The sequence below is a fragment of the Lutra lutra genome, chromosome 13, assembly GCF_902655055.1.
Source record: "Lutra lutra chromosome 13, mLutLut1.2, whole genome shotgun sequence".
Lineage (NCBI taxonomy): Eukaryota > Metazoa > Chordata > Mammalia > Carnivora > Mustelidae > Lutra > Lutra lutra.
Window position 1 is genome coordinate 28,542,613 of NC_062290.1, and position 23,526 is coordinate 28,566,138.

Consider the following 23,526-nt stretch of genomic DNA (forward strand, 5'->3'; position numbering starts at 1 on the left):
AGAAGAAAAACCCAAAGCACAGGGAGATGTCAGATGTAGGTGCCGCACTCAATCACCTTCACTGAGCTTCCAACCAAAACCATCATGTGGGTTGTCATCATGAATGACCTCCCAGCCAGGTTAGGCCTTCAGAGGACTCCAGTCCCAGCTACCAACTGAATGAGAGACCCCAGATGAGTACTGCCCCCATTAACTCACAGAATTTGAGAGATAATAAATTTTGCTTGAGATTTCTTTTTTTTTTCTTTTAAAGATTTTATTTATTATTTATTTGACAGACAGAGATCACAAGTAGGCAGAGAGGCAGGCAGAGAGAGGAAGGGAAGCAGGCTCCCCGCTGAACAGGAGACACACCCCCGCCAATGCAGGGCTCGATCCCAGGACCCTGGGATCATGACCTGAGCTGAAGACAGAGGCTTTAACCTACTCAACCACCCAGGCACCCCTGTTTGAGATTTCTAAGGCATTGTGTTTGTTACATAGCAACAGATAAGCAGAACTATAATTTTTCTATTTGGGAGGGCGGAACTATTAGAATATAGCTTATTTATAGCTTAATATAGCTTATATTGGTGTCAATAGCTTATTGACTTAAAAGAGATAAAATGGAAGTAGGGAGACCTGGTAGGAATCCACTGCCATAGTCAAAGAGAAGGATGAGAGCCTGGATCTGAGACTACAAGTTGGAGCAAAGAAGAAAAGCAGTATTATAGAAACAAGAAGCAAATTTCACAGACTTCACGATAAATGATGAGCAAAGGAGAGAGGAAGAGTCAGGAGTGCTCTGTGTGTCTCTTGTACAGTGGGTGGAAGCTGGCTATCCTGGTTCCAAAGACCTAGAATACTGAAGGATGATCAGGCATGGTGGAGAGAGGAAGACGAGGAGAGATAGATACAGGGTGAATTAGAAGTTACTGTGGTCACCCAGATTAATACGTTCAAAAGGAAGCTTGTTTAGGAGTTTGGAAACCAGTGCCAAAAACATCTCATAGATGTCACTCATTAAAGACCATGAAAGCAAACAAGATAATTCAAGGAGAGGATATAAAGTGAACTGAGAAATTGGCCAAGGATGCACAGCCTGAGAAAACTTACACCTGCATTCTCTGTCATGGGATAACTTGCATGAACTTGGGCAAATAGCCTGACATTTCTAAGTGTCCACATTTCTACAATGGATTTTAATGTGGTTTTTTAATGATAATATATGATATTTAACGTAATAATTCTTTCCAAGTACCTAGCCTAGAACGTGGTAAAGAGCTAAATAGAAATGGCAGTTGGTTGTTATTAATATTATCATTATCATAATTCGTGTTGAAGGAGATAACCATCGGAGGTTAGATAAGGTGGCGGAGATAACCATGAAGGAGACCAAGAACTGTTAGAGAGGTGGGAAGAAGACAGAAGGGTCGCAAAAGCACAAGAGTGAGCATTTTGAGAAACAGTGAGCGCAGCAGGCTAAGATGTCCTCACTGGGATTGGCGATATTCAGGTTGCTGCGGACCTTGATGTGGGGGGGGGGGGGGGTTAATGATGTGGTAGGTTTAGGAAAGCTGGAAAGTGGGATATGAAAACTCACAGATTGTTCTTTTAAGGAACTTGGCAGGATATAAAGAAACAAAGAAATCCTGCCTTTTGCAACATCGTGGATGGACCTTAAAGGCTTATGCTAAAGGAAATAAATCAATCAGAGAAAGACAAATACTGTATGATCTCACTTATGTGTGGAATCTAAAAACAAAACAAAACAAAACCAAAAAATCTCATAGAAAAAGGGGTCTGATTTGTGGCTACCAGAGGCAGGGGTGTGGAGGGGAGCACTGAAGAGAGTTGATCAAAAGGTACCAACTTCCAGTTACAAGACATTACAAGGGATGTAATGCACAGTGTGATGATTGTAGTTAACAACACTGTATGATATGCAGGGAAGTTATTAAGGGAGTAAATCCTCAGAGTTCTCTTTACAAAGAAAAAAATTTTTTCTTTCCTTTTTCTCTTTTTAGTGTCTCTACTATAAGATAATGAACTCATCTCAGATGATGAGCTGAACCTATAGCAGTGATCATTTTATAACACATGCAAATCAAACCATTGTGCTGTATACCTTCAACTTACACAGTGATGTAAGACAATCATACCTTAATAACACTGGAAAAGAAATAAAAATAATTTCTAATGAATAAACTAATTTTGGCTGGAAAGAAAAGAAGTGAGGGAACCCAAGGAGAATAGCAAGGTGAAGAAAGTTTTTGCTTGATGGATGTTCTTGTTTGCTTCTGTTGTTTACATAATGGGTTTTTTGTTTGTTAAAAAGGAAGAGATGTGAGAAAAAAAGGAAAAAACCTAGATATAGGAAAAACAGAAAAGGCTTCAGGTATGGATCCTTGACTGAGAACATAATTAAGTCCTGCAGGGGGAGACCTAGAGCACTAGCGGCAAGGAGGTGTCTGGGACTCAGCGGGCTTGGGGAGGGGTCCCTTCCCTTGATTGACAGCCTTGTGGGAGACTAATTTAGGAGCAGGATTTTAGAAGAGGCAGAATAATATGAAACTTGAAGACTTGGTAGGAGAGGATTTTGCATATTATGAGGTGGTTATGCAAGTATTTCCTTCTTATGGGCTTAACCAGCTGCTTCTGAGCATTGATATTTGCCCTCTGGAGTAAACATGGGGACTGATCCAAAACTTGCTACCTAATAGCCATGGCTTATGGGGATAGCATGGTTTACAAAGGCTGGAAAGCCTTCAGCTCACCCAGGTGGGAGATAAGTGGAGCTGGAGTTAGGAGACCCTGCATCCCTTGCTGGACAGAGAGGTAGGATCAGAAAAGGTCCCTGACCACGATCCAAACTGAGTGACTCAGACTCAGGGAGATGACCTGCAAGGGTTTTCAGGGACCGGTGATGTGGGATGGGTAAAGAGTAGATTCTTCAAAGATGAGTGGATCTCCACGACTAGATATAGTAATGTTCTAGATTAGGTTCCAGTCTAGATAGAATGAGCACAATTCCAACCTGTTCCTCCCACTAATGACACCAAAAAGCCCTGGACAAAATTCACAAAGCAACTGACAGAAGACGGAGAAGTTACAGAAAAGAAGATAGACTGGCAAGGGTCTCCCAGGTTCAAGAACCTTTCTAGCAGTGAGTCCCTGGGTTTTATTTGCTCTTTGCTTTGTTTTGTTAAAATTTTTCATGTCCTATATATGGCAGCATGAGCTCTGGAGAGGACCACCAGAAACACCATGGGTATAGAGTTTTAAAAGCCTAAGAAAAGTCTTCTTTCTATAGCCAAAGAACCAAAATTTTCATCAGGGCAAAAACATATTGACCACATCTGCATATTCTGTTCAGTAGTCACCTGAAAAACAAACAAACAAAGGCTTGCCCCTTCCCCTCCTTACCAGGAGCAACAGGGAGGAGACATCCCTCCTCCTGCAACAAGGAGATGACATTCTTCCCCTTCCAGCTAGAACACAGCGGGGAAGGTTATATGGAGGAGAGAACAATAGAGAGTGAGTTTCTAAATCTGTGTATGAAATCCAGGGCAGAAGTGTCAGTGACTTGTACATAAAACAGACAAGGAACAACACAGTAATGGTTTAAAAGGACAGAAAAACTGAATACTGATCTGAAACATCACCCAGCTCCAGGTTGGCCCCAGGGGTCGACACATGGTGTGGGTCATGCCATATAGCACGGCCAAGGCTTTGACACCAACATATGAACCACAGCCCACAGAGTCGACCAGGACATCCATTCTCAACCTAAACAGGCTGACTGCCTGCTAAAACAGAAGATGTAAGTAAGACTCAGAGTCACCTCGTACTCAGAATGTCTTGGACACAGTCTAAAATCTTAGCCGATGACAATGCTAAAGCAGCCATTGTACAAATGTTTTCATTTTCAAATAATTATAAATCCTTTAAACAAATGAATAGCTAGAAATCTACAGCAAACAAATAGAAAAGATAAGAGTTCTAAAGACGAAAAAATAGAGTAACCAATTTTTTTTTTTTTAAATCACTGGATGGATTTGCAACAACTTGAATGGAGCTAGACAGTATAATGCTAAGTGAAATGAGTTTCTGGTTTATGAGATCTAGAATGATTTGGCCACATCTCTCAAAAAACACATGTCATTTGACCTTGTAATTGTACTTTTGGAAATCTATTATACAGAAAAGTTGCATACAGGCGACATGGCAATGTTATTCTTTGCTTTACTGCTTGATGACTAAAGACTAGAAATAATTTAAGGTCCATCTACAGGCTACTGCTTGAATTAATCCTTATATGCTCAAACAATGGGAGGTTATAAAATGGTTTAAAAAAAAAGTATGCTAATATGTTCTGCTTATTGAGCTATGAGAATGCCTTGCCTAGCTCAAAAAAACTAAACTAAAAATAATTACACACACACACACACACACCAGAAATAGTTCTAATGTCCAATCCCAGGGCTGTATCACAGAGGTCCCTTTATGTCTGGACGCAGGAAACCTATCCAGCATTCCCATGCCCATGGCTTCGGTATTAGCAGGGATACTGTTTCCTCTCGGGCTGTGTGGGTCGCAGCCTTCCCTGGTCCTGAAGTGGGAAGCAGAGCCCGGGGATCACCAATGGCACTGGGGAGGATGAAAGCACTTTGCTTCCGAAGCCTTTTTCTCCACGTCCTGGGCCCTGGGGTCCCGAACTTGCCTCCTCCCCACTCCCAGCCCCTCCCTGCTTTCTGCTCATCACACGGTGTCCCCTTGGGGGTTTTGAAAAGACTTTCTTCTTGGCAATGCCATGAGACGGATGATGACCAGGCACCCAGCTCCCCGCTCTCTGGTTGGGTCTTTAGGGTTTCACAGGGAAGCCAGGCAGAGCAAGCAAGCTCTTCCAGGCACGAAGAGCAAAACCGCACAACAGCGGGCTCTTGAGCACCTGCCACACGGAAGGACTTGCTTCCCTGGCTCGGGAGTTTTGTGTCGGTTTTTGTCAGAGCCCCTCTGCCTCCCAAAGGCAGAGTTTGAGGATGGGGCGGAGGGTGGGGCAGGCACGGAAGGTCTCTCCTTAGGTTCTCTCTAACCCTTAGCAAAAACTGCGAAGGCCATCACTTTTCATAACGGGATCAGGTTGCTTTTCTGAAATCGCAGGAGTCACTCTTTCTTCCTGTTAGTTCTGAGCTGGCTTTCCCACGGGGACACATGTGGGCCCCGGGCACAGCTGCTCCCGGCTGTCACTTGGGCTGACACACGCACACAGCTGTTGGAGGAGCGCGCCTCTTTCCCTCTTTGTTCCCTTGAGCTCTTGGTTTAGCTCAGCTTTGAATCCAGGTGACACCCCTTCACGGGCACAGCACAGCCCCCAGAATTCTCATACAGGGCCGACTCCAGTCACTTAAAGCAAAATCAATCTCACTTGGCCCCTGTTCCCTCAGTGATCTGAAATCATACTTGAAGTTCTGTTTGGTCTCTTTGGAGATGTGCCAATGACTTCAAGGCATAGAGTGAAGTTATATATCAAGACAAGATTGCACTCAGGACTTTTGAAAAGTGATTCTCACTTAGGAATAATATACGATATGAATTTAATAATCTGCTATGCTACTTTGGTTGTTTTGTGTGTGTTTTGTTTTTTTTTCTCTCAAGGAAGTGAGTGGGATACTTACAGTAGCAAAAGAAACCTCTGGCCATGGATGTGATCAATCGACCGTGGGGTTTTTTTGTTTTTTTTTTTTTAAGTATACAAACTATTATCAATAATGAGTTTTGAAAGAACAAAATGTGGAAGTTCTTGGATGTTCTGCTTGTGATGTTGACTACATAAATGTTTTTAAGAAATCTCTCTCCATCACTTGTTCACTTGAAAAAATGAAGAAAAAAGTTCTTACTATAATGAAATTAATGGACGAAATATAGTCTTTAAGAAAGAACAAAAACCTACTTGTCTGTTTTCCTCATTCTGACCACAATTACATAACTAATTATCAAGCTCAATGCATTCCCCCTTCTGTAATCGATTAGTGACTCTCACACTTTTTAAAATTTATCTTAAATTATACAATCATTATATTGATACATTTGTATAAAACATTTATAAAATAGAGAACAGCCCACAGTCCTGTTTAACCCACTTCTCTGTAAAATAATGCAGCATATATCCTTCTAGACTTTTTTATGTGCATATAAAACATACAAATATTTATATTATATTCAACTATAAATAAATGTAGAGGTATGTAGTTTAATTTTATTATTATCTTTTAGATATATGCAATTATATTGTACCCATAATTCCATAATTTGATTTTTAACTTAACGTCTTGGTGATTTTTCCACATCAATACACGTAACTTTACCTCAGTCTTTGGAACTGTTATGAAGTATTTCATTGTGTGTATCTACCATATTTTATTAACTCCTCTCCTATATATTTACACAATTCCCATTTTTCCTTATTACAAGTAATGCTTCCATGGACATCCTTCTGCAAGAGCATTTGTCTAAATCCTAGCTATACCTAGATATAGAATTGTTTGGTCAAATGGACTGCAGGTTTTTAATTTTAAAAGATACTGATAAATAGTAGTAGTTATAGCTAAATATTACATGCTTGACTATATTAGCTCAGTCCTCGTAACTATGATATAGGTACTATCATTGCCGTTACTTAGAGCTGTGAAAACTGAGGCACAGAGAGGTCAAGTAACTTGACTAAGGTCACACAGCAAGTAATAGTGGTACCAGAATTCATATCTGGGCATCTCGCTCCAGAATCTATGTTCTCAGCACAACAGTAGGCTGCCTCTCTTGAACATGTAACCGTACAAACATATCATATACTAAAGCTAGATAAAGAAAAATAGAAGTTAAAAGAAATGATATAAACTAGTTAATATTTTATTTTGATTATTAGTCATATTTTTTCTTTTAATAGTACCATTATTAATAGTAATATTTTTGTGAGAATAAGTAATGGAATATGCTCCCTTTTTAAAAAATTTGACTCTGTGCTTTATGATACAGACATTCAAAACTCTGTGCTAACTTCAGTTTATCGTCTGTCACAGCTGAAATTGTTATCCCACAAAGATACACTCAAAGGGAAGAAGTACATGCTTGACCTCACTGACTAAATCCTGATACTCATTTTTAAACCCCATCCACCAATTAATCATAGTCTTTTCTTAAAATTTGACTAAAAAATGTTCATTTTCCCTGAATGTCAATGTGTTCTCCTTATGAAGTAATCAGAATGTATCAGATTTTTTTGGTATTTTTAATAAATTGGCTTGAAAAGTTTGGTAACTTGTTTTCAAGATGGCCACCTTCAAGTCCTTCCCTCATTTCGTTGTAAATGCAAGTCATTTCCTTACTGAGAGGTGGAGTCTTTTCTTCTACTCCCTTGAATCTTGACCAATATGTGACTGCTTTAGTCAACTGGATATTGATAAATATTGACTTCTGAGCCTTGGTCATAAGAAGACTTTGGACTTTCATCTGTTTCTTTTTCGTAGAACACTCGCTCTTGGAAAGGCAGTCACTGGGTAAGACACAGTACCCAGAGATTTCCAGGTTGTGAGGAAACCCAGACAATTCATGTGGGTAGGGAGGCCAGTCCCCAACACTGCCGGCCAACCTTGCCCAGACACCAGACCTGTGAATGCAAAAATCTTTAGGTGACTTCATCCCCAGTGGCCTTGTGAGTACAAACCGTGTGAGAGATCCCCAAGTGAAGACCATCCAGTTGAGCCTGTCTACACCCAGAACTGTAAGAGATAATATTAAATTATTTTAAGTCACCTAATCCTGGAGTAGTTTGTTATGCAGCAATATTATCCACATAAGAAACAGTAGAACAGGGGCCCCTGGGTGGCTCAGTGGGTTAAGCCTCTGCCTTTGGCTCAGATCATGATCTCTGATTCCTGGGATCGAGCCCCGCAAGGGGCTCTCTGCTCAGCAGGGAGCCTGCTTCCCCCTCTCTCTCTGCCTGCCTCTCTGCCTACTTGTGATCTCTCTCTGTGTCAAATAAATAAATAAAATCTTTAAAGAAAAGAAAGAAAGAAACAGTACAACAGGATTCTACTGGACTGCCACATGTGGAAGACTTTTCAATGGATTAGACTCATCTTATTTTCATGTTTTCATTCAAGTGTGCAGACCCAGCAGTTTTTTATGGTTGCACTTATACAGTTCTCAAAAAGTCACAGTAATAAGAAATATTTTCAAACAACCATTTGCAAAATGTTCTTTCTGCAACAGTTTCTATTTTTAAAAGCATTTTTTAACAACTCGTTGTTTAAAATGTCACTTTTCCTAATGGCAGCAGATTACAGTTTTTCCCCCAAAATATCTACCAAGTGGCCTACTACTAATCATGGCTGTCATCATAGAAAAAGTCAATTTTTTAAATCATTTTTAAATTTATTTTCAGCATAACAGTATTCATTGTTTCTGTACCACACCCAGTGCTCCATGCAGTCCGTGCCCTCTCTAATACCCACCACCTGGTTCCCCCAACCTCCCACCCCCCCCCTTCAAACCCTTCAGATTGTTTTTCAGAGTCCATAGTCTCTCATTGTTCACCTCCCCTTCCAATTTCCCCCAACTCCCTTCTCCTAACTCCCCATGTCCTCCATGCTATTTGTTATGCTCCACAAATAAGTGAAACCATATGGTAATTGACTCTCTCTGCTTGACTTATTTCACTCAGCATAATCTCTTCCAGTCCCGTCCATGTTGCTACAAAAGTTGGGTATTCATCCTTTCTGATGGAGGCATAATACTCCATAGTGTATATGGACCACATCTTCCTTATCCATTCGTCCGTTGAAGGGCATCTTGGTTCTTTCCACAGTTTGGCAACCGTGGCCATTGCTGCTATGAACATTGGGGTACAGATGGCCCTTCTTTTCACTACATCTGTATCTTTGGGGTAAATACCCAGTAGTGCAATGGCAGGGTCATAGGGAAGTTCTATTTTTAATTTCTTGAGGAATCTCCACACTGTTTTCCAAAGAGGCTGCACCAACTTGCATTCCCACCATTCCCCTTTCTCCACATCCCCTCCAACACATATTGTTTCCTGTCTTGCTAATTTTGGCCATTCTAACTGGTGTAAGGTGATATCTCAATGTGGTTTTAATTTGAATCTCCCTGATGGCTAGTGATCATGAACATTTTCAGTAACGTGGCAGGATACAAAGTCAATGTACAGAAATCAGTGGCTTTCTTATACACTAACAATGAAAATACAGAAAAGGAAATTAGAGAATCGATTCCATTTACTATAGCACCAAGAACCATAAGATACCTGGGAATAAACCTAACCAAAGAGGTAAAGGATCTGTACTCGAGGAACTACAGAACACTCATGAAAGAAATTGAAGAAGACACAAAAAGATGGAAGACCATTCCATGCTCTTGGATCGGAAGAATAAACATTGTTAAAATGTCTATACTGCCTAGAGCAATCTATACTTTTAATGCCATTCCAATCAAAATTCCACCAGTATTCTTCAAAGAGCTGGAGCAAATAATCCAAAAATTTGTATGGAACCAAAAGAGACCCCGAATCGCTAAGGAAATGTTGAAAAACAAAAATAAAACTGGGGGCATCACGTTACCTGATTTAAAGCTTTGCTACAAAGCTATGATCACCAAGACAGCATGGTACTGGCATAAAAACAGACACATAGACCAGTGGAAGAGAGTAGAGAGCCCAGATATGGACCCTCAACTCTATGGTCAGTTAATCTTCGACAAAACAGGGAAAAATATACAGTGGAAAAAAGACAGTCTCTTCAATAAATGGTGCTGGGAAAACTGGACAGCTATATGTAGAAGAATGAAACTTGACCATTCTCTTACACTGTACACAAAGATAAATTCAAAACGGATAAAAGACCTCAACGTGAGACAGGAATCCATCAGAATCCTAGAGGAGAGAAAGTCAATTTTTTAAAATTTTTATTGTGAAACAGTTGTGAGAACAGTACAAAGAACTCTTGTATATGCTTCACATAGATTTCCCAACTATTCTCATTTTACATGTTTTCTTTATCAGTCTCTGTAAATATGTATACCTATTATTTGTCTTATGATGGGATCCAGTTGCAGATAGAAGCTACTTTACATCTAAATGCATCTAAATACTTTACATCCAAATCCCCTTTACCTAAATTCTTCAATGCATACTCCCTATGAACTGTGATACTCTTTTACAAAATCAGAGACCAATGATCACACCAGGAGCTCAACACTGATAGCGCACTATTATCTAATCTACACGCTTTATTCAAATATCACCAATTATTCTAATGTCATTCTGAGGGAAAAAAAATCTCATCCAGGGTTCATCCAGAATCACACGTGGCAAGCATTTACTTGACATGCTTCTTCTGTCTCTTAATCTGCGACAGTTTCTTAGTCTTCATTTCTCCCCAATGACCTTGATATGTTTTAAGAAGTTAAGCAATTTGGATTTGTTTTCTTTTGATTAGAATCAGTATATGCATTGCTTTTCTTTTTTCTTTGCACAGAAGTGATTCTCTATCTTTTTTCATGCATCTTATCAAGAAGTACCTGATGTTATTTGTTTTCTGTAATTATGAGTCTGTTTCTGCTTTTTGTGTTGCTTGTTTGTTCCTTTGTTTTGTTTTTTTTATTAGATTCCACATATAAGTGAAATCATATGACATTTGTCTTTTTTTGTCTAACTAATTTTACTTAGCACGATACCCTCTAGGTCCATCCATGTTGCTGCATGAAAAGCCTGTTTAAAAGGGGTAGAAAGATCTGCAAGAGATTCAGGAAAAATGTGATTATGTGGGAAATGACATCCAGAATAAGAGATTTGAATGAGCAGCTGAAAGAGACATGAGGGATGGGGGAGGGAAGAGCAGCTTAGACATGGCATTAGGTAAGTTTCCAATAAGGACACTAGAGGATTGGTTGGTTTCAGATAAGCTATTTTTGTTAATAACCAAACAGCAGTAAGTCCCTTCTTGAAAACTGAATGTGTATTATGAGACCATCTTAATGCTTTCCCTACCTCGTCTTACCTAATTCATGTAATACCCTTGTGAGGAAGACATTTAATCCCCATTTTACAGATGCAGAAAATGAGGCTCCAAGAGGAAAGTGATATGTCCAAGTAGAGCTAGATGAAAATACCTCAAAAGCCCTCACGAATAAACACTGTGCTTCTAGGCTGGGGCCATGCCTACGTTACATGATAGTCAATGAGCAGTAGAATGAAATGCAACCAATGGAGTTTTTAAAAAGTTAAAAACAATCTTCTCTTCTATAAAAATGCCCAATAATGGCCAAAGGCTCTGAGATAGATTACTTGATTCTTGTATCAAACTAGAAGAAACTCGTTCTCCCATCTTGCAAAATGCATAAAGAGGCCAAAAACCAAAGGTTTCAACTCTGTTTAAATAAGCAAGTAAATCTTGTGGCAATATCATCCATGTGACTGGGTCTTAAATAAGCATGAGTTCATTATTTAAGAATAAATAACGAGTTACAAATTATTTTTACAAGTATAAATTGGTCACAACAATCTTCTTTTGTCAGCGGTCTAAAAATCTTGAGCCAAAAGCTTTATGTTACTAAAGATTAAATTCCTTCCCTTGTAGGCCAAGGATCAAAATATATTGTGTTTTTATTTGGATAGTCTGGGAGTATTGAATTTGTCCTTTTCTTATCATTAACATTCATCTCTCTGGATCATCCACTTCTCTTTGAACTTGGGAAACAGGAATTTGATAGCATACAGTATTTAAATCAATTAAAACAAGAATCCAGACAGAACCAAGTAATTCTGGGAGTTAACTGTAATAACTCTTTCATCTCAATAAAGTTCAGTTCAGTTGTTTATTTGGACAATGACCAGCATCAACACTAACTTTCCAGGGTGCATAAATGTGTTTTCCTACATTTACTAATACTATGTTCTACTTTCCAAAGACCAGAAATGAACCAAAGGGATACAGACATTGCTGACAGAAGAAAAAAAATCTTTATTTTAGCATTTAGAAATTTGAACTCATTTTATAAGTTGCTCTCTAAATCTTCTCTTTGACTCAGCACAACTTGCACATAGTATGTGTTCAACAAATTTGTTTGACTTATGCTCTGGTCATGGCTGTGAGTGATTGCAGCTGGGCATTAAATAAAACAATTTCTCCAGAGAGGGAATGATGTTGCCAGATGTCAATAATAAAGGCAAAAAGGAGTTCTCGAAGGTTCATTTGATCTGACTGTGACTTGATCTGGTTTTGTGTGATCTGAAAAGTGCAAAAAAGTGAATAATAATAATAATCACTCATATTTCAACACAGAATTATATTATTTTTATTTTCTTATTAAATATTTTATTTATTTATTTATTTATTTATTTATTTATTTATTTGACAGATCACAAGTAGCCAGAGAGAGAGAGGAGGAAGCAGGCACCCCCTGAGCAGAGAACCCGATGTGGGGCTCCATCCCAAGCCCTGAGGTTATGACCTAGGCTGAAAGCAGAGGCTTAACCCCCTGAGCCACCCAGGCACCCCACAACCCAGAATTATTAATCGCTATTAATGTTTAGCATAATTGCTGCTAATTTTTTTCCTATTTAGGTAGATCATTTTAAAGATCATATAAGTCATATGGTTATAAAATTTTCTTTTAAAGAAATAATTAGATCCTTTTTAATCAAGCTGAGGGTCTTTGGACCTCCATCCCTGTCCTATCTCCCTCCCCGTCACACACTTGATTTGTTTCTCTCCTTTTCTTTAATGCAGGATTTTTTTTGGACTTCTGCTTTTATTCCTTCTTTCCTCTCCTCCTTTCCTTCCTATAGTCTCTATACTATAGTCTCCACTACCTATAGTCTCCAAGTCCATCCATTGCCTAGTGTTGTTACACTCTAATGAGCTCCTGTGGCTCTGTAATAAAGTAAGGACCTCCTACTATGAATCAGGAGAAACATCTCACTCTATACTGATAGAGACATAATAAAATGTATCCTTACAGTCTGTAGGAAGCAAATTCTCCTTGGTTTGGAGCTTCAGAGATTTGATAAATTGGATCGAATCCCCTTTACCATAACTGCCCTTTTAGATGGCTTCGAAGAGTACGTATTCCAATGATCTAAATAAGCACAAGGCACATACAAAAGGCCAGCATAGCGTGGGGGGGAAAAAAAATCAAAGAGAGACTTTATTCCTTAGACCAAAAGGAAATCCGTTTCCTATCCTGGATCTGTGACTTTGATGGCTCCAAGCCAGTGGTCCATTTCCTATTTTAAGAGTCTTTGATATTGCCAGAGTTCTTATTATGAGAGAAATAAAATAATACATGCAGATGTACCTTATGAAAAAGAAAACCCTGTATAAATGTGTGTGGTTATTTTTATGAATTATGCTGTCAGCCATTCCTCACCAAGAACACAAGTTTTTACCTTCTTGTTTTTATTGTATGATTTAAAAAAAAAAAAAAAAAAACCTTGCAAGAAATGTTTTCAAGCTGAAGAGAAGTGGCAGCTGCCAGGGCTAAAAATGCTATGAATAGTTTTCTGAAATAAGTAGCAATGAGAACTTCTTAAAAGAACGATCACTCCACATAAAGCCCTTCTCACTAAACACTGCCTGGCAAATTCAGATAATTCATTTTTTACTTTTGTTAAAGTAATTATGAATCTTATATTTTTTAAAGACTCACAGCAAACTCTTATGTAGAGAGATCAAAATGGTAAGATTAGTATTAGAATTATGAATTAGGTTAATAAAATTTTACTTGCTTCTGTGCGGGAGGTCACAGTCCTTGGCGAGGAAGTGACAGCTGATCAATGGTTACTGAATAAATATATTTTATTTTGTAATAAACTGACCTAACAACTGACCTAACAACCAGATATCTATGTATTAATAATTGATGGTTTTAATACTTAATCATTTAAATATATTATAAGCTCATCTTTGCATCTCCTTCCAATCCAATGTCTGGCACATAATAAGTATTTATGAAATATAAATTAAGGCACATCAAGCCACTACAATCTTGTTGCCATTCCCAATTAATTTTATCTCTTGCCTCTACAAAGTTCTATTCTTTTATGCCTGTGATGATGGACGATATGGAAATATCCAGGATTAGAACATAAACTCCAGTGGACTATTGTTATTTATGGGCAGATTTCAGGAATTCCAGTTGTCTCCTGGTTGGCTTGTACTTAAAAGGAAACTCTAACTCGGTGTGTAAGAAGAATTTCAGGCAAGAGTAATTAGGAAGTTAAAGCTTACCTATAAAACAAATGATTTATTCATGTCTAGTGAGAATTTATACTATTTAAATTCTTTTTCAGATAAAAAAGTAATTACATGAGAAGAACCTTTGGGAAATAGAGCCTTGCCTTAATGAGTTGATATTCTGTCTCACCTGCATCATTGCTTGAAGAAGAAAATAAAAGTTGAACTAAAAGGTAATGCTTTGAAAAAGTAACCTAGTGACATGGACCATTCAATATCAAAGTTATAACATGGAATAGGATGTATGGAAACCCTGTGAGTATCTATGCACACACACATCGTTCCAGGTGATTACTTATTAAGGACACCTCTCCATACTCCTGAGGTATAATTAGTTGTCTTTTTTTTTTAAGATCTCTTTATTTATTTATTTGCAGGGGGAGGACCAGAGGGAGAGAGAGAGAGAAAAACTTAAGTAGACTCTGTTCTGAGCGTGGAGCCCATCGTGGGGCTCTGTCTTACTACCCTGAAATCATGACTTGAGTGGAAACCTGGTGTCAGAAGCTTAACTGACTGTGCCACCCAGGTGCCCCTAGTTGCGTTTTGTTGTTGTTGTTGCCCAACTCAAAGTAGACAACTGAAGAAGAACATGGTTGAAAAGATGGGCATGAAGGAAATTTAGAAGCATTTATATACTCAGTAGCTGGGGGTATGTAGGTACATTGAAAATAGATGCAAAGTACTTTTTCAGTCTCCAGCAAATAAAAAGCCTTGTGAATTATCTCCCATTGAGATGAGTCATGAGACTATTATCCCAGGGAAGGAAGGGTAGATATTCCTTCAATAAAGGGTTGATGGGGCGGGTGCCTGCGTGGCTCATTTGTTAAGCATCTGTCTTTGGCTCAGGTCATGATCCCAGGGTCCTGGAATTGAGCCCCGCTTGGGCTCCCTACTTGGCGGGAAGCGTGCTCCTCCCTCTTCCACACCCCCTACTTGTGTTCCTTCTCCGCTATGTCTCTCTCTATCAAATAAATAAATAAAATCTTTTAAAAAACAAAGAGCGAGATCATACTACTTCCATTCACAAAGTTGATTATTCTGGATTCATAGGAAGACAATATTGTTAAAAGTCAGTTTTTTATTGAGAATGATTTTTTCCTCTGAATTCCCCCTTATGTATTTTTATGTCTTCCCTTAATAACTATCTCCATTATATACTGGTCCTAGTCTACTCAGAAAACAGAGTTTTTATGTGGACATAGGAGGATGAAAAAGAGGAGGATGAAGAAGGGAAGAACTGACCCAAGACAAAAGAGTCTCTTCACTAGAGAAGATGTACAGGATAGGCTGGAGGAAATAGAGAGATAGAAAACCTAAGACTTGACTGAGAAGTCAGCCAGAGTCCCGGACAGTCCTAGGCTCAGGCAAAGAGAGAGTGTGAAACAACAGAATCTCTGATGGAAATCTTGGACCGATGAGGGGCAATCTGAGAACATCCAGCCTGGGGTTCCACTTTCTTATGGAAACCAACATGGCACAAGCATATTAGAATAGCAGGGCAATATGGGATTTCTAAACAGATGAGCCTAAAATGGCATTCCCGAGTCTCCCTGCACTGCATGAGGGCTCCAGCAGTTTCTACGAGTATTGTAGATGGTACACAAAAGATAGCTAAAGGGAAAGGCTAGCTAGCTTGCCGAGGAGAACTACCACAGTGGGGCAAAGAAACCATTAGGCCTCTAGTATGGTGTGCCTACACCTAGGACTATATGGCAGACTTGGCAAGACCTTGACAAGAAAGAAAGTTAGGCCCAACTTGGGGAGATGGACAAATTCCCAGGAACAATCAACATGGCACCTTATCCATGAGGAGAGAAGGGACCTTAACTTATCCTACCTACACATGCTTCAGCTGCCAGTGCCAGTGCCCAGTAGAACCAGACAGCATCATTTCCTTATTATCTGGCCCTACTGTATTAAAAATTTGTAAAGACCAAACATGCAGTGTTCAGACTTCGGTCCTCCCAGCTCTTACTGCCAGAAGGTAGTGGGAACACACTGTTCCCCAACCCCACACACATAGATGAAAGAGAGGAGGGAAGAGAGGAACCATCCTAATAGAGATGTAACCTTGAACTGAACTTGAATTTAAACCAAAAAAGATTGAGTTACCTTCAATTTGGCAAGTTTACATTAGCTGGAAGACTCCAGAGAAAAATGGGCTCCTTAATAGAAAACAAATAAACAAACAAATAAATAAATATTTAAAAATAAAATTGTAGATTTTGCACATAGAAGACTCAATGCAAAAATTTCAATGCCGTTGCCTTACTTTTAGAGATCAGCTTTCTCCCTGGTACTGAGAAAGATTCTGGCCTTCTCTTTGCCAAGGCAACTGGAGCTTTATGTCACAAAGTCTCCCTCAGGCTTTTTAGGGTTATCTCAACCTAACCAGCTTTTGTTTTTCCACCTTGTTGCTTTAACCTTTAGTGCTGGGACCCTTAGGCCTGATCAAAACTGAGCCCTAGCCCATCTGGTACTTCAAGTTACAACTCACAATTTGTCCCATTCCTAAGAAGTTCTGTTCTCCTAGCTCTAATAAACACTGTGTCTAATTGGATTCTCTGTCATTGAGGGCAAAAGCTATGCCATCATCATCCATATTCTAAGTTCTTAATAAAAAGGTTTGCACATAATTATGTGTTCACATGTTTTTACCCATACAGAAAAAGATTTCTTGTAGGTTGGACACACACACACACACACACACACTTTTCCCTCTACCCCTCTATTCACACTGGGTATTAAAAGTGGGCCTATTTCAAATTGTATTTAGATAGTTGACATAGGCATTACATCTAAACCAAGAACTTTTAAGGGCCTAAGAGTAAGCTAGTTTGATTACCATTATTACTGATAATATGTTGGTTGTTCTGGGACTTGGGCATAGCCGCACACAGTTCTTGTTTTTCTGCTGCAATCAATGCCTAGCTAGCTACATGACACCGACAGTAAGTTTGTAAGTAATTAGTGACAAAGCTTTCTTTTGTTGTCTTTCCATAGAGCAAAATCCTGGGGCTAATTCTACCACTAGGTACATAGGATATCACTTCCTGAAAATATACAAACATGAGGGTTTTTTCTTGTTTATTTAGTACAACAAAGTGAAAAATACTATGGCAGAAAAAGCCTCCAGAAATATGGGTGATTTATGTCTCAGGAATGTGTGTGAAGAAGTAGGGGACAGGTTTCCTCAGACAGCTGCTAAACCCAGCAAGCTCCAGCTAGCCTCCTTTTAGCAACTAGATCCCAAAACCTTCTACCTGCATGCGTGCATCTTAAGTTTCCCGATGCTACACCAGCTCTGGGCACAAATGAGGTCACATCAACAAAAATTGTCCATATTTCACCCAACCAGCCCTCTTCTTCACACTAAATTCATTCTCCATAAAAAGTTCCCCGAAATATTTCTGGCATAATCCAGGGTGGCTAGGATGAGCTTACAAACAAGTCTGGTCAGATGTTTCTTGACAACCCCCGGGCGCTGCTGTCACTTGCTGCACAAAGAGTGACTCCTACCAAATCCACTGCCCCTCTGAATACAATCCGCTTCCTCGTGAGGCGGCGAGCACAGAGACTCCACTCCACCTCTGCGCACCTTCTCTGTGCCTCATAACCCGATTGCTCCCACTTTAGAAGATGCGCTCAGAGCCAGATGACTTCCTTTCTCACCGAGTGCGCATGTTTATTCCTTAGGGAGACACAAACCAATGTCATAAATAGATTTTAGTCAAAATCACTTTTTTAGTTTGTAATAATGTGAACTTTTTCTTAGGATCCAAGGGATAGAGGAGTCCAAGGGACTGGGCGTGTGGCAGAAATAAGTGACAGACAGCATTGGACCAGAATAGCCCTTAGCCTTAACTGAGGCTTTGCCATCATCAGGACAGACTTCCAAATGGCTTATCACATCAGTTCACCAGGAAGCCCTGACAAATAAAATTTTCAGCTCAACTCAGGCTGATTCCCTGCTACACACTATTTAGGGAGACATGCAGGTTCCTTCCAAAGATAATCTACAGATAGAAAACAAAGTCAAAACTGAAAATTTAAGCAATAAACATCAAAAGTGTGTTGGTCAAAACCACAATGAGATACCATCTTGCATCCGTTAGGATAGCTAATATAAATGAAAAAAATAAAAAGAAGAAAAGGAAATAACAAGTGTTGGAGAAGATGTAGAGACACTGAAACACTTGTGCACTATGGGTGGGAATGTAAAATGGTGCAGCTTCTATGGAAAACAGTATGGCAGCTATTAAAAAAAAAAGTAGCAATTCCAATTTTGCATATGTACCCAAAAGAATTGAAAACAGATATTTATTCCGTTATGTTCATAATGGCATTATTCATGGGAATCAAAGGATAGAGGCAACCCAGTGACCATCAACAGATAAATGGATAAATAAAATGGGATATATACATTCAGTAGAATATTATTCAGCCTTTAAAAAAAAAGAGGGAAATGCTGGCAACATGGAAAAATCCTGAGGACCTCATGCTGAGTGAAATAAGTCAGTCACCAGTTGGGCATCTACCTCTAGCTCAGATCATGATCCTGGGGTCCTGGGATCGAGCTCCGTGTTGCATCAGGCTCCCTGTTCAGTGGGGAGTCTGCTTCTCCCTCTCCCTCTGCCCCTCACCCAGCTTGTGCCCTCTCTCTCTCTCTCTCTCAAATAAATAAATAAAATCTTTTAAAATATAAAAAATAAAAAGAGTTCTGTGGATAGATGGTGTGATAGTTGCACAATGGGGTGAATATACTTCATGTCACTGAACTATATGCTTAAAAATGGTTAAGAAGGAGGGGATGGGGTAACTGAGTGATAGACATTAAGGAGGGGATAGTTTGGTAAGGCTGCTAGTAATGTTTTGTTTCTTATCAGGGTACTGATTATGTAGGTGTGTTCACTTCTAAAAAAGAATCAAGCAGCGCACTTAAGATTTGTGTACTTTACAATGTGTATGTTATGCTTCAATAACAAGATTATTTTTGAAAGTCTTTTTTTGACTGACAACAGTGTAACATTTAGACACATGCCCACACAAAAACACAAAGGCAAAGCAGAGAGCTAAAGTAGATTTTCATATCAAAAGTGAAAGCCCATGCTCAGGAGACAAAGCCACTCCCAATAGAGGAACAGTATTTGTGACTCTGGAAGCTTCTGAGAACTAACAATGGCTAAGAATGTCCTCTGCTCCTCTGTTGAAGGCTTTTTACATATTTTGGTGGAGAATTACAGGTTCCAAAAATCAAAAGAATTTACTAATGACTAGTTCAGTCACCTAGTGACACACAAATACCTAATACATTGTGTTGGGCTTTTTTTAAGATTTTTTTATTTACTTATTTGACACACAGAGATCACAAGTAGGCAGAGAGGCAGGCAGAGAGAGAGAGAGAGAGGAGGAATCAGGCTCCCTGCTGAGCAGAGAGCTCGATGCAGGGCTCGATCCCAGGACCCTGGGACCATGACCTGAGCCGAAGGCAGAGGCTTTAACCCACTGAGCCACCCAGGCGCCCCCAATATGTTTTTAATTTTTTTTTAATTTAAGTAATATGTTTATGGCTTATAGGGTCAGATATAACTGCCCTCACCCTCAAAAGAGAGGAGTCTAGCAATCCTTGCCTCAGGCTTTCTGTCCTCAATTTCAGCTTTCCAGGGCAACCATTTCCAAATATTCTTATTGTTTCTTGTGGTGTTTAGATCCATATGTCAAAATAACCAGCCAATATACTACCAATTTCTTGATTCCAACCACGTTTAAATATTTTTGTTTTAATATTATGAAAATTGAAAATTTATTTTTTTAATTGTATTTTTTTTCAGTGTTCCAGAATTCATTGTTTATGCACCACACCCAGTGCTCCATGCAATATGTGCCCCAGGCTCACCCAGCTCCCCAGCCCCCCAAAACCCTCAGTTTGTTTCTCAGAGTCCACAGTCTCTTATGTTTTGTTTCCCCCTCCGATTTCCCCAAACTCACTTTTCCTCTCCATCTCCCAATGTCCTCCATGTTATTCCTTGTGCTCCCAAGTAAGTGAAACCATATGATAACTGACTCTCTCTGCTTGACTTATTTCACTCAGCATAATCTCCTCCAGTCCCGTCCATGTTGCTACAAAAGTTGGGTATTAATCCTTTCTGATGGAGGCATAATACTCCGTAGTGTATATGGACCACATCTTCCTTATCCATTCGTCCATTGAAGGGCATCTTGGTTCTTTCCACAGTTTGGCAACTGTGGCCATGGCTGCTATGAACATTGGGGGGGTACAGATGGCCCTTCTTTTCACTACATCTGTATCTTTGGGGTAAATACTCAGTAGCGCAATTGCAGGGTCCTAGGGAAGCTCTATATTTAATTTCTTGAGGAATCTCCACACTGTTCTCCAAAGTGGCTGCACCAACTTGCGTTCCCACCAACAGTGTAAGAGGATTCCCCTTTCTCCACATCCTCTCCAACTCTCACTGTTTACTGTCTTGTTGATTTTGGCCATTCTAACTGGTGTAAGGTAGTATCCCATTGTGGTTTTCATTTGAATCTCCCTGATGGCTAATGATGAATATTTTTTCATGTGTCTGCTAGCCATTTGTATGTCTTCTTTGGAAAAGTGTCTGTTCATGTCTTCTGACCATTTTTTGACATGATTATCTGTTTTGTGTGTGTTGAGTTTGAGGAGTTCCTTATAGATCTTGGATATCAGCTCTTTTTCTGTAGTGTTTTTTTATCATAAGTCAAAGATTTTTTTTATTAGTTTCTGAAGTAGACTCTAGTGATTCATCAGTTGCTATAACACTGAGTGGTCATGACATCAAGTGCCCTCTTTAGTGCCCATCACCCTATTATCCCTTCACCTCACCCACCTCCCTTCCAGACTGCCGAATTTTTTTCAAACTCTGATTTCTACTTTAATCAGCTTTTAAGGCAAGAATCAAACACTTTCTTGAATTAACATTTCTCCCTCCAGCGCCTGCCTCCCTCCAATTATTAGCTGGAAAATGCTTTATCCTGCTTGATTCGAAGGAATCAAGAGGTTGGGTAGCCCCAACAGTTCTTATCATTAAACTGGTCCCAGGTATTTTTTTTAAATGCAATGATTGTAGGATATTATTAGTAATTTGCTTTTACTTAAATTAGTGTAATATGTTTTAATACCTTTTTTATTACTACTTTAGATGCTCTTACAAAATATGACATAAGTAGCAAATCATATAATAAGCTCCAGGTACTCATTCAAAAATTAAGTCAGGGACTATCTCATTTTGTCTATACCCTCACACATTCCCTGACCCGGGGTTATTTTGAAGCAAATCCCAGACATTACATAATTTCATCTCTACATTGTTGCTCTAGGATTTCAAGAATAGGGCACCTTGGTGCTGGCAGGGGTCCACCACTGCAGTGCTGCCTCAGTGGGACAGGGACTCCCATGAGGTGTGCAGGGTCCTATGCTCATGACGGTGGCATGCTGCACACTTAAGGTGACAGATTTGTTGAATTCCTAAACGATGGACTTAAGGGAAGTATGGAAAATTGCTGGAGAAAAGATCACTGTCACTTTAAATGTTAAAAAGAGCATTCCACCAACATTTGTTGGGGAGAAGCAGCCCTCCCAAGGACAGAAGGTTGAAGACATAGAGACTGAGTTGACATCCACTCCCAGTTTTGTGGCTGAAGTTATAAAGAATGGTGGTAAGAAGTCCCCTGTGCTCGACTGTCACTATCCAGAAGATGAGTTTGGACTAGAAGAGGAGGATAGGAATGGCATTTCTCCATCAGGGAAGTGAGCTTTCAGTCCACTGGCGAGTCTGAATGGAAGGGCATGACTTACACAGTCAACACCAATTCCCTGCCCTGGGCCTTCTATGACCACCTAATGGATTTGCTGGTGGACCACAGGGTGGTGAATAACACTTCTGCGGATGCGTGAGTGGAGCTCAGCCCTGGAGCCCCAAGAATATGTTATTCTTCTTGAAGACAGCAACAGTTTTGTCAAGAACTAGTAGAGCAGATAAGATGCGAAATACCTTCACTTTATGGCGATATAGAATTATGTATTATATTAATAATATATTATGACATATAAATAATAAGATATATAGTCTCACATATTAACATACAATGATGTAATTAATTAATACATCATATATTAATATATTGTTATGTATTTTGCCATTTAGTGTACATATGTATATATAATAATGGTATTACATGTCATATATAACAATATAAAATAACTATATCTACAATACCATTGTCACAAAATATGTAATTTTTTATTATTATCAAATATACCTTCTGTGTTCACATTTCCCTAATCTCTTCATAAATGCTTTTTGTTTTATAGTTTATTGTTTGAATCAGGACCATAATAAAGGCCATGGGTTGCAGTGGGTTGAAAATGTCCGTAAGTTCTCTTTTACCTTACCTCTCTATCTCTTTTATCCTCCTTCGCAATTTATCTGTTGACGCGCCCAGATCATTCACCAGACTTTCCCAGTCTGGATTTTGCTGCTTGCACCTCTGTCCTGTCCTTTAACGGATTTATCTGTCCCCTTGTTTCCTGTAAACTGGTAGCTAAACCCAGAGGCTTGCACAATTCAGGTTTGCATCCTGACAAGAACCATGGGGACGCCACTATTTTATGGCAATGTTTCCATTAGGACTCTCATTTCCAAGAAGCAGAGTTTGAGGTGAGTACATATTTTGGAAAGGATAGAGATAATTTTTCCTCTCCTCCCCCACTTAACTGGCACTCATAGATTCCTTGGGACTTGCTTTCTCTGTACTTGTAGGTCTAAACTAAAATTTTGGACATATTTTTTCTCCCAGAGGACATTAGGGAGATTAAATTTATGCGTTCATCTAAGTGAAGGCAGAATTGTTAAATCTAAGACCCTCCGTTCACCCATCCTGCCCCAGCAACGGGTGTCGGACTTCTAGCATACACAGAGATTTTAACTCTGCAGAATACATTTTTCAAGGAAGAAGCATTTAGCTGTGTTTTTCTAAAAATGAGTATGATTCATTTATCCTTCCATGTCCCACAAACATTTATGTACTTTAGTTTGTGTGGGTGGAGTTTGACTAAAATAATTGGGAAGATTCGGGTAATTCGGTTCCCTACCGTTTGTGTGTATATATGTATGTGTCCCTTTGTGCCCTCCCCCCCAACCCCCCTCCCAAAAGACCCAGAAGAGAAAAATAGACCCTGGCCACCAGCCTCAAGGAG

At 39.4% G+C, this 23,526-nt stretch overlaps 1 pseudogene; it reads left to right on the top strand.

Annotated features, from left to right (window-relative positions):
- Nucleotides 1-21,759: 21,759 nt before the first annotated feature.
- Nucleotides 21,760-22,297, top strand: LOC125083980 (complement component 1 Q subcomponent-binding protein, mitochondrial-like; annotated as a pseudogene).
- The last annotated feature ends 1,229 nt before the right edge of the window (nucleotides 22,298-23,526 follow it).